A 10303-nucleotide genomic window follows, 5' to 3' on the forward strand; every position below is an offset into this window, starting at 1 on the left:
TTTCCTCTCCAGGGATGAGAGTGGAAAGATTTTGCTTGTACCGTGGGTCCAGGAGAGTGAATACCCAGTAATCGGTGCTGGAATAAATTTTTGAACGCGAGGGTCACGGGATAGGCAGCCTAGCATGAAATCTGCCATATGCGCCAGAGTACCAACGCGTAAGAATTCACTCCCCTCACTGGCCTGACTGTCCATTTCCTCCTCCTCCAACTCCTCCAACTCCTCTTCTTCTGCCCATACACGCTGAACAGTGAAGGACTCAACAATGGTCCCCTCTTGTGTCTCGCCAACATTCTCCTCCTCTTCCTCCTCATCCTCCTCCACCTCCACCTCCTCCGATATGCGCTGAGAAACAGACCTAAGGGTGCTTTGGCTATCAACAAGGGAATCTTCTTCCCCCGTCTCTTGTGACGAGCGCAAAGTTTCCGACTTCATGCTGATCAGAGAGTTTTTCAACAGGCCAAGCAGCAGGATGGTGAGGCTGATGATGGCGGCATCGCCACTGACCATCTGTGTTGACTCTTCGAAGTTACTCAGCACCTGACAGATATCAGACATCCACGTCCACTCCTCATTGTAGACTTGAGGAAGCTGACTGACCTGACTACCAGTTCTGGTGGAAGTTGACATCTGGCAGTCTACAATCGCTCTGCGCTGCTGGTAAACTCTGGATAACATGGTTAATGTTGAATTCCACCTCGTGGGCACGTCGCACAACAGTCGGTGAGCGGGCAGTTGGAGGCGGCGCTGCACTGCCCTGAGAGTGGCAGCATCTGTGCTGGACTTCCTGAAATGCGCACAGATGCGGCGCACCTTCGTGAGCAAATCAGACAGATTGGGGTATGTCTTGAGGAAACGCTGAACTATCAGATTTAACACATGGGCCAGGCATGGCACATGTGTCAGTCTGCCGAGTTGCAGAGCCGCCACCAGGTTACGGCCGTTGTCACACACAACCATGCCTGGCTTCAGGTTCAGCGGTGCCAGCCACAGATCAGTCTGTGCCGTGATGCCCTGTAATAGCTCTTGGGCGGTGTGCCTTTTATCGCCTAGGCTCAGCAGTTTGTTTGATACTATGTTGGATGTTAACCGCTTTGTAAGATTATTAACCATAAAACGACATTTTTTTGACTGTGACTATGTGGATGACCAAATTGAAAGTAATGTGTGTGTATCCAATGATTATAGTGATTTAAATTTCCAGGATCAATGCACATTACTTAATTTGAATAGTTTGATCACTAGACCAGAATGTGATAGAAATATCCACACCATTTCCACACGTACACCCAACAAGGAATTTTATCCTGTTAATTCTAGAGTACCCTCCATGGATCAATTCCAATCCGTGGTAGAACGGGATCTACTCCAACTGAAGGATACACTTTCTCTCAGTCAGCCCAACAACCTTGCCCCTAAACTTCAGCATGCTTTACGTGATTTAAGATCCAATAATAATGTCATCATTAGAATGGCAGACAAAGGGGGCAAGGTTGTTGCTCTTGACAGAGGTTTATACAGAAGTATAGTGATGGACATTCTCAACGACACACATACCTATAGGAAACTCAAGAGTGACCCCACATCTATTTTTCTACAACAACTTAAAAATATTGTACAGGAAGCCATAGATTTAGGAATTATTCCTGAGAAACACTCCAACCATTTATGCCCCTCTAATCCCATCATTCCCATATTTCATGGGTTACCGAAAATCCATAAAGATTTATTTCCACCTCCCCTCAGACCTATTATTTCAGGTATAGGTTCGGTTAATGAGAAACTCTGCGAATGGGTGGATAACCTATTACAACCCTTAGTCATTACCCTCCCGGGCTATCTGAAGGACAGCAAAGAAGTACTTAGAGTGTTTGATACATTTGCGTGGGAAAGTAATTACATTTGGGTGACATGTGATGTCACTGCTTTGTATAGCTCTATACCACATGATTTGGCCATTACTGCATTGGCACACCATTTGTATAAATCAAGCTTATATTCTGTGGAGCTATGCGAATTTATTATTGATGCCACAAAATTCTTACTCTCCCACAATTATTTTTCTTTTGATGGGGAATTTTTCCTCCAGACGAGGGGGTCGCCAATGGGGGCGCGTTTTTCGCCCTCATTGGCGAACCTCTTCATGTCCTGGTGGGAGGAGGAATTCATTTATTCAGAGGCTAATTCTTTTAGAGACAACATAGTCTGGTACGGGCGGTACATTGACGACATACTTATAGTTTGGTCTGTTGGTGTGCCGTCCGTGCCAGACTTTGTCTCGTATATAAATGACAATAATGTTAATTTGAGCTTTACATACAGTGTGGAACCCATTAGAATAACATTCCTAGATCTCTTATTGGTAGGCTGTCCAGCACAAGGCAGGATCTCTTCTACACTTTACAGAAAACCCTCTGCAGGGAACACTATTCTTAATGCATCAAGCAATCATCCTGCCCATACAATCAAAGCTATCCCCGTAGGAGAGTTCACTAGATTGAGAAGAGCCTGTTCAGATGACAAGGATTTTATACACCAAGCTGATGCATTAGGTGCTAGACTAGCTACCCGGAATTACCCTAGATGGATGATAAGAAGAGGTTTCGAGATAGGGAAACGTAAAAATCGTTCAACTATGCTATCTCGCACCAGAAATGATAGGACGTCTAAGAATAAACCTATTAATTCCAATAAATCTACAATCACTTTTTCCACCCAATACAGTTCCAATTTTAACCAAATAGTTAATGTCCTCAAAAAAAATCTTCCCATATTATACCAGGATGACAAACTTAATGCCATCCTTAAGAATGGATGTAATTTTGTGTCCAGGAGGGGTCAATCTTTAGGCTCTATACTCTCACCGAGTTTATTTGCTAGTACAAATCCGGATACGAGAACATGGTTGGATACCAAGGGGTTTTTTCGTTGTGGTACATCCCGTTGCAATGTGTGCACCTATTCTAAACGTTCCGACCATTTTCTCTCCTCCGATGGCACATGCAAATTCCCTATTAAGTCATTCATTAATTGTGACACAAGTTTTGTTGTGTATACTATTGAGTGTACCACATGCAAAGTTTTTTATGTGGGCTCTACTACCCGCAAATTAAAAACTAGGATAGCAGAACATCTAAGAGACAGTACGAAAGATTTGTCTTGTCATATGTCAGGTGCTTCCAGACATTTTGCGAGTGTACACTCCGGCGAAACAGCCACTTTCCGTTTCACAGGTATTGAAAAAATCTTTCCCTCGAAAAGAGGAGGTAATAAAAAAAATATTCTGTTACAAAGAGAAGTCCTCTGGATTTTCAGGCTAGGCTCTCGCTTTCCTGCCGGCTTGAACTTCAGAACAGACTTCTCTTATTTCTACTAAGAGATATTCTTTTTGGTCTCCCACATTTTTGTCCAATCAGCTGAGTAAAAACATATTCTGTGTCATGGTGTTCCCACTTTGCTATGTATTGGAATTTAATTGTCATCTCCTCCGTTACCTTGTATATTAAGTCTTTCGATTGTGGCAATTAACATGAACCTATAATGTTATATTCTTATATATGTTATTTCCCAGTGTTTGAACATTGTACGATAACGATCAGTAGATTATGGGAATCCATTGTATTCTCTTTTAGTATCGTAGCGTCATCTGATTCACGCCCATTTGATGACGTGATGCATCACATGACGCGTCACATGCTGCACACGCCCACCTGCTGACGTGTTGCATCATATGACTCGTACACACCCCCGTTCTGTGATTGGTGGTTTTTTCTTTTAAATTTGTAAAAAGATGTATTGTTTGCATGCCATGACTAAGGGCACGAGCTGCCCGAAACGCGTCGGCGTTCTTCTACCTTCCACATTGTGTTCTTAACTTCATTGGAATAAAGAAATTTGTTTTATCGGAAGTGCTGCGATCTATCCTCCTTCTTCCCAGACAGATTGGGGTATGTCTTGAGGAAACGCTGAACTATCAGATTTAACACATGGGCCAGGCATGGCACATGTGTCAGTCTGCCGAGTTGCAGAGCCGCCACCAGGTTACGGCCGTTGTCACACACAACCATGCCTGGCTTCAGGTTCAGCGGTGCCAGCCACAGATCAGTCTGTGCCGTGATGCCCTGTAATAGCTCTTGGGCGGTGTGCCTTTTATCGCCTAGGCTCAGCAGTTTGAGCACCGCCTGCTGTCGCTTAGCGACGGCACTGCTGCTGTGCCTAGAGCTACCGACTGATGGCGGCATGCCCACGGATGGTAGTTCGGAGGAGGAGGTGGAGGAGGGGTGGGAGGAGGAGGAGGCATAGTAGGCCTGAAAGACCTGGACCGAGGTAGGCCCCGCAATCCTCGGTGTCGGCAGTATATGACCAGCCGCAGGGTCAGACTCGGTCCCAGCCTCCACCAAGTTAACCCAATGTGCCGTCAGCGATATATAGTGGCCCTGCCCGGCAGCACTCGTCCACGTGTCCGTGGTCAGGTGGACCTTGTCAGAAACGGCGTTGGTCAGGGCACGGATGATGTTGTCTGACACGTGCTGGTGCAGGGCTGGGACGGCACATCGGGAAAAGTAGTGGCGGCTGGGGACCGAATACCGAGGGGCGGCCGCCGCCATGAGGTTGCGAAAGGCCTCGGTCTCTACTAGCCTATAGGGCAGCATCTCCAGGCTAAGCAATCTGGAGATGTGGACATTAAGGGCTTGGGCGTGCGGGTGGGTTGCACTATATTTCCGTTTCCGCTCCAGCGTCTGGGGTATGGAGAGCTGAATGCTGGTGGATGCTGTGGAGGATCGTGGAGGCGACGATGGGGTTTTTGTGCCAGGGTCCTGGGCAGGGGGCTGACTATCAGCTGAAACAGGGGAAGGAGCAGTGGTGTGCACGGCCGGAGGTGAACGGGCTTGGTGCCACTGAGTGGGGTGTTTAGCATTCATATGCCTGCGCATACTGGTGGTAGTTAAGCTAGTAGTGGTGGAACCCCTGCTGATCCTGGTTTGGCAAAGGTTGCACACCACAGTCCGTCGGTCATCCGGTGTTTCCTTAAAGAACCTCCAGACTTCTGAAAATCTAGCCCTCGCCGCGGGAGCCCTCGCCACGGGAGCTTCACTACGTGACACATTTGGCGCTGATGCACCTGCTCTGGCCCTGCCTCTCCGTCTGGCCCCACCACTGCCTCTTCCAACCTGTTCTGGTCGAGGACTCTCCTCCGTCTCAGAAGCACTGTGTTCACCCGGCCTCTCAACCCAGCTTGGGTCTGTCACCTCATCATCCTCCGATCCCTCAGTCTGCTCCCCCCTCGGACTTCCTGCCCTGACAACAACTTCACCACTGTCTGACAACCATACTGGTGGTAGTTAAGCTAGTAGTGGTGGAACCCCTGCTGATCCTGGTTTGGCAAAGGTTGCACACCACAGTCCGTCGGTCATCCGGTGTTTCCTTAAAGAACCTCCAGACTTCTGAAAATCTAGCCCTCGCCGCGGGAGCCCTCGCCACGGGAGCTTCACTACGTGACACATTTGGCGCTGATGCACCTGCTCTGGCCCTGCCTCTCCGTCTGGCCCCACCACTGCCTCTTCCAACCTGTTCTGGTCGAGGACTCTCCTCCGTCTCAGAAGCACTGTGTTCACCCGGCCTCTCAACCCAGCTTGGGTCTGTCACCTCATCATCCTCCGATCCCTCAGTCTGCTCCCCCCTCGGACTTCCTGCCCTGACAACAACTTCACCACTGTCTGACAACCGTGTCTCCTCATCGTCGGACACCTCTTTACACACTTCTTCCACTACGTCAAGAAGGTCATCATCACCCACAGACTGCGACTGGTGGAAAACCTGGGCATCGGAAAATTGCTCAGCAGCAACCGGACAAGTGATTTGTGACTGTGGGAAGGGTCCAGAAAACAGTTCCTCAGAGTATGCCAGTTCAAATGCCAAATTTTCCTGGGAGGGGGCAGACTGGGGGGGAGGAGGCTGAGGTGCAGGAGCTGGAGGAGTGCCGATTTCGGTGACATGGGTGGACTGCGTGGAAGACTGACTGGTGGACAAATTGCTCAAAGCATTGTCGGCAATCCACGACATCACCTGTTCGCACTGTTCTGGCCTCAACAGTGCTCTACCACGAGTCCCAGTAACTTCAGACATGAACCTAGGGAGTGTAGCTCTGCGGCGTTCCCCTGCTCCCTCATCAGCAGGTGGTGTCTCACCCCGCCCAGGACCACGGCCTCTGACCCCTGCAGTAGTTGGACGCCCACGTCCCCGCCCTCGTCCTCTACCCCTAGCCCTCGGGTTAAACATTTTGAAAATGAAAGTTATAACTTTAATTTTTTTTTAACTTTTTTTTGTGTTTTTTTGTGTTTTTTAGTTTTTTTTGTGTTTTTTAGTTTTTAAAACCAAACAATGCTATCCTATTGCTATGGCTATTTTCTAGCCAAGTATGAAAGCACACTGCTATGCCAGATGAGATGACGTAAAATAAAAAGGAAATGGCAGACTGTGCCTAATTGAAATCCAACCCCTAATAAATTTTCCCACTTCGGTCTTTGCGATGGATATGTGCGTCACTAAGCGCTAAACACAGCGGTCGCAAGTCTCACTCCAAATTCCTGACAATTGGCTAGTATATGCACTGCAGCAAGGACAGCCACCAGCAGATCAACCAGAAATAAAATATATATAACGCTATTGTAGGCGTAAGTAAGCCGTTTGGATTCTCCTTTGGCTATTTTCTAGCCAAGTATGAAAGCACACTGATGAGATGACGCTGAGTTATGAAAAAATAAACGTAAAATAAAAAGGAAATGGCAGACTGTGCCTAATTGAAATCCAACCCCTAATAAATTTTCCCACTTCGGTCTTTGCGATGGATATGTGCGTCACTAAGCGCTAAACACAGCGGTCGCAAGTCTCACTCCAAATTCCTGACAATTGGCTAGTATATGCACTGCAGCAAGGACAGCCATAAGCAGATCAACCAGAAATAAAATATATATAATGCTATTGTAGGCGTAAGTAAGCCGTTTGGATTCTCCTTTGGCTATTTTCTAGCCAAGTATGAAAGCACACTGATGAGATGACGCTGAGTTATGAAAAAATAAACGTAAAATAAAAAGGAAATGGCAGACTGTGCCTAATTGAAATCCAACCCCTAATAAATTTTCCCACTTCGGTCTTTGCGATGGATATGTGCGTCACTAAGCGCTAAACACAGCGGTCGCAAGTCTCACTCCAAATTCCTGACAATTGGCTAGTATATGCACTGCAGCAAGGACAGCCACCAGCAGATCAACCAGAAATAAAATATATATAACGCTATTGTAGGCGTAAGTAAGCCGTTTGGATTCTCCTTTGGCTATTTTCTAGCCAAGTATGAAAGCACACTGATGAGATGACGCTGAGTTATGAAAAAATAAACGTAAAATAAAAAGGAAATGGCAGACTGTGCCTAATTGAAATCCAACCCCTAATAAATTTTCCCACTTCGGTCTTTGCGATGGATATGTGCGTCACTAAGCGCTAAACACAGCGGTCGCAAGTCTCACTCCAAATTCCTGACAATTGGCTAGTATATGCACTGCAGCAAGGACAGCCACCAGCAGATCAACCAGAAATAAAATATATATAACGCTATTGTAGGCGTAAGTAAGCCGTTTGGATTCTCCTTTGGCTATTTTCTAGCCAAGTATGAAAGCACACTGATGAGATGACGCTGAGTTATGAAAAAATAAACGTAAAATAAAAAGGAAATGGCAGACTGTGCCTAATTGAAATCCAACCCCTAATAAATTTTCCCACTTCGGTCTTTGCGATGGATATGTGCGTCACTAAGCGCTAAACACAGCGGTCGCAAGTCTCACTCCAAATTCCTGACAATTGGCTAGTATATGCACTGCAGCAAGGACAGCCACCAGCAGATCAACCAGAAATAAAATATATATAACGCTATTGTAGGCGTAAGTAAGCCGTTTGGATTCTCCTTTGGCTATTTTCTAGCCAAGTATGAAAGCACACTGATGAGATGACGCTGAGTTATGAAAAAATAAACGTAAAATAAAAAGGAAATGGCAGACTGTGCCTAATTGAAATCCAACCCCTAATAAATTTTCCCACTTCGGTCTTTGCGATGGATATGTGCGTCACTAAGCGCTAAACACAGCGGTCGCAAGTCTCACTCCAAATTCCTGACAATTGGCTAGTATATGCACTGCAGCAAGGACAGCCACCAGCAGATCAACCAGAAATAAAATATATATAACGCTATTGTAGGCGTAAGTAAGCCGTTTGGATTCTCCTTTGGCTATTTTCTAGCCAAGTATGAAAGCACACTGATGAGATGACGCTGAGTTATGAAAAAATAAACGTAAAATAAAAAGGAACTGCCAGACTGTGCCTAATTGAAATCAAACCCCTAATAAATTTTCCCACTTTGGTGTTTGAGGTGGATATGTGTGTCACTAAGAGCTAAACACAACGGTAGCAAGTCCCCCTGCTAATTCCTCACAATATGGTACTAGCTGCACTACTAGTGCCAGCAAGCCCAGCCACAAGCAAACAAAAAAAAAAAAAGAAGGGCTGTTGGGTTGTTGTAGAATCACTCCTGCCTAACAGTAAGCTAATAGAACACCCTAACGCTTTCCCTGACCAGCAGCAGCTCTCTCCCTAGCGGCATCCAGACACAGAATGATCCAAGCAGCGCGGGCAGCGGCTAGTCTATCCCAGGGTCACCTGATCTGGCCAGCCAACCACTGCTATCGACGTGTAAGGGTACCACGTCATGCTGGGTGGAGTGCAGAGTCTCCTGGCTTGTGATTGGCTCTGTTTCTGGCCGCCAAAAAGCAAAACGGCGGGAGCTGCCATTTTCTCGAGCGGGCGAAGTATTCATCCGAGCAACGAGCAGTTTCGAGTACGCTAATGCTCGAACGAGCATCAAGCTCGGACGAGTATGTTCGCTCATCTCTACTTAATGCCTAATACTTAATTACTATTATAATTATTGATATTTGTTTATGTATGTGGGACTACAGAATGCAAGAATTGTACAGTTTCCCATTAACCCCTTCACTCCCCACATTCAAAAACTTTTTTATTTTTCCATGTACAGAGCTGTGTGATGGCTTATTTTCTGCATAACAAATTACACTTCAAAATGGTGGTATTTAATATTTCAAGCCGTGTACTGGGAAGTGGGAAAAATATTCCAAATGCAGTGAAATTGGTAAAAAAACGCATTTGTGCCGTATTCTTGTGGGCTTGGATTTTACGGATTTCACTGTGCGCCCCAATTGACATGTCTACTTTATTCTTTGGGTAGGTACGATTACGGGGATACCAAATTTGTATAGGTTTTATAATGTTTTCATACATTTAAAAAAATTAAAACCTCCTGTACAAAAATTTGGGGGGGGGGGATTTTGCCATCTTCTGGCGCTAATAACTTTTTCATACTTTGGTGTATGGAGCTGTGGGTGGTGCCGTTTTTTGCGGATTTTGATGACGTTTACAATGTTATCATGTTTAGGACTGTACGACCTTTTGATCACTTTTTATAGAATTTTTTATTTTTTTTTAAATGGCAAAAAAGTGCCAATTTCGAATTTGGGCGCGATTTTCCGTTACGGGGTTAAACGCAGTGAAAAAACGTTATCATATTTTGATAGATCGGGCATTTTCGGACGCAGCGATACCTAATGTGTTTATGATTTTTACTGTTTATTTATATTTATATCAGTTCTAGGGAAAGGGGGGTGATTTGAATTTTTAGGTTTTTTTATTATTATTTTTTTTTTAACTTTTTTTTTATTTTTACTATTTTTCAGACTCCCTAGGGTACTTTAACACTAGGGTGTCTGTATGATCCTATCATATACTGCCATACTACAGTATGGCAGTATCTCCATGCACCGAGACCCGACATGTGACGTACTATTACGTCACATGTCGGTAAGGGGTTAAATCCCTATGAAGAGCTACTGTAGCAAAACAGTAACAATGGCTGTCTACTGAAAAGTTCTACAATTTTTCAATATACCTTCTAGATCTCTGCTTGCTGACATTCCACAGGAAGCTTCATTGTTTACTTCCTGTGAATTGAAAGCGGTCCATGGTCATGTGATGTCACACAGGTGCACAGCTCGTTACATCACAGAGAGTAATGAGATCTGTGTGTTTTAAGGAGTCATGTACCTGTTTGACATCACGTGACATGACCTTTGACTGTTTTTGTATCCATAGGAAGTGGACAATGAAACTTACTGTTGACAGATACAAGCTGAGATCTAGATAGTGAGTAACTGATGCAGAAAGAATATTGGAATACAGCGTT

The sequence above is a fragment of the Engystomops pustulosus genome, chromosome 1 (assembly GCF_040894005.1).
Source record: "Engystomops pustulosus chromosome 1, aEngPut4.maternal, whole genome shotgun sequence".
Lineage (NCBI taxonomy): Eukaryota > Metazoa > Chordata > Amphibia > Anura > Leptodactylidae > Engystomops > Engystomops pustulosus.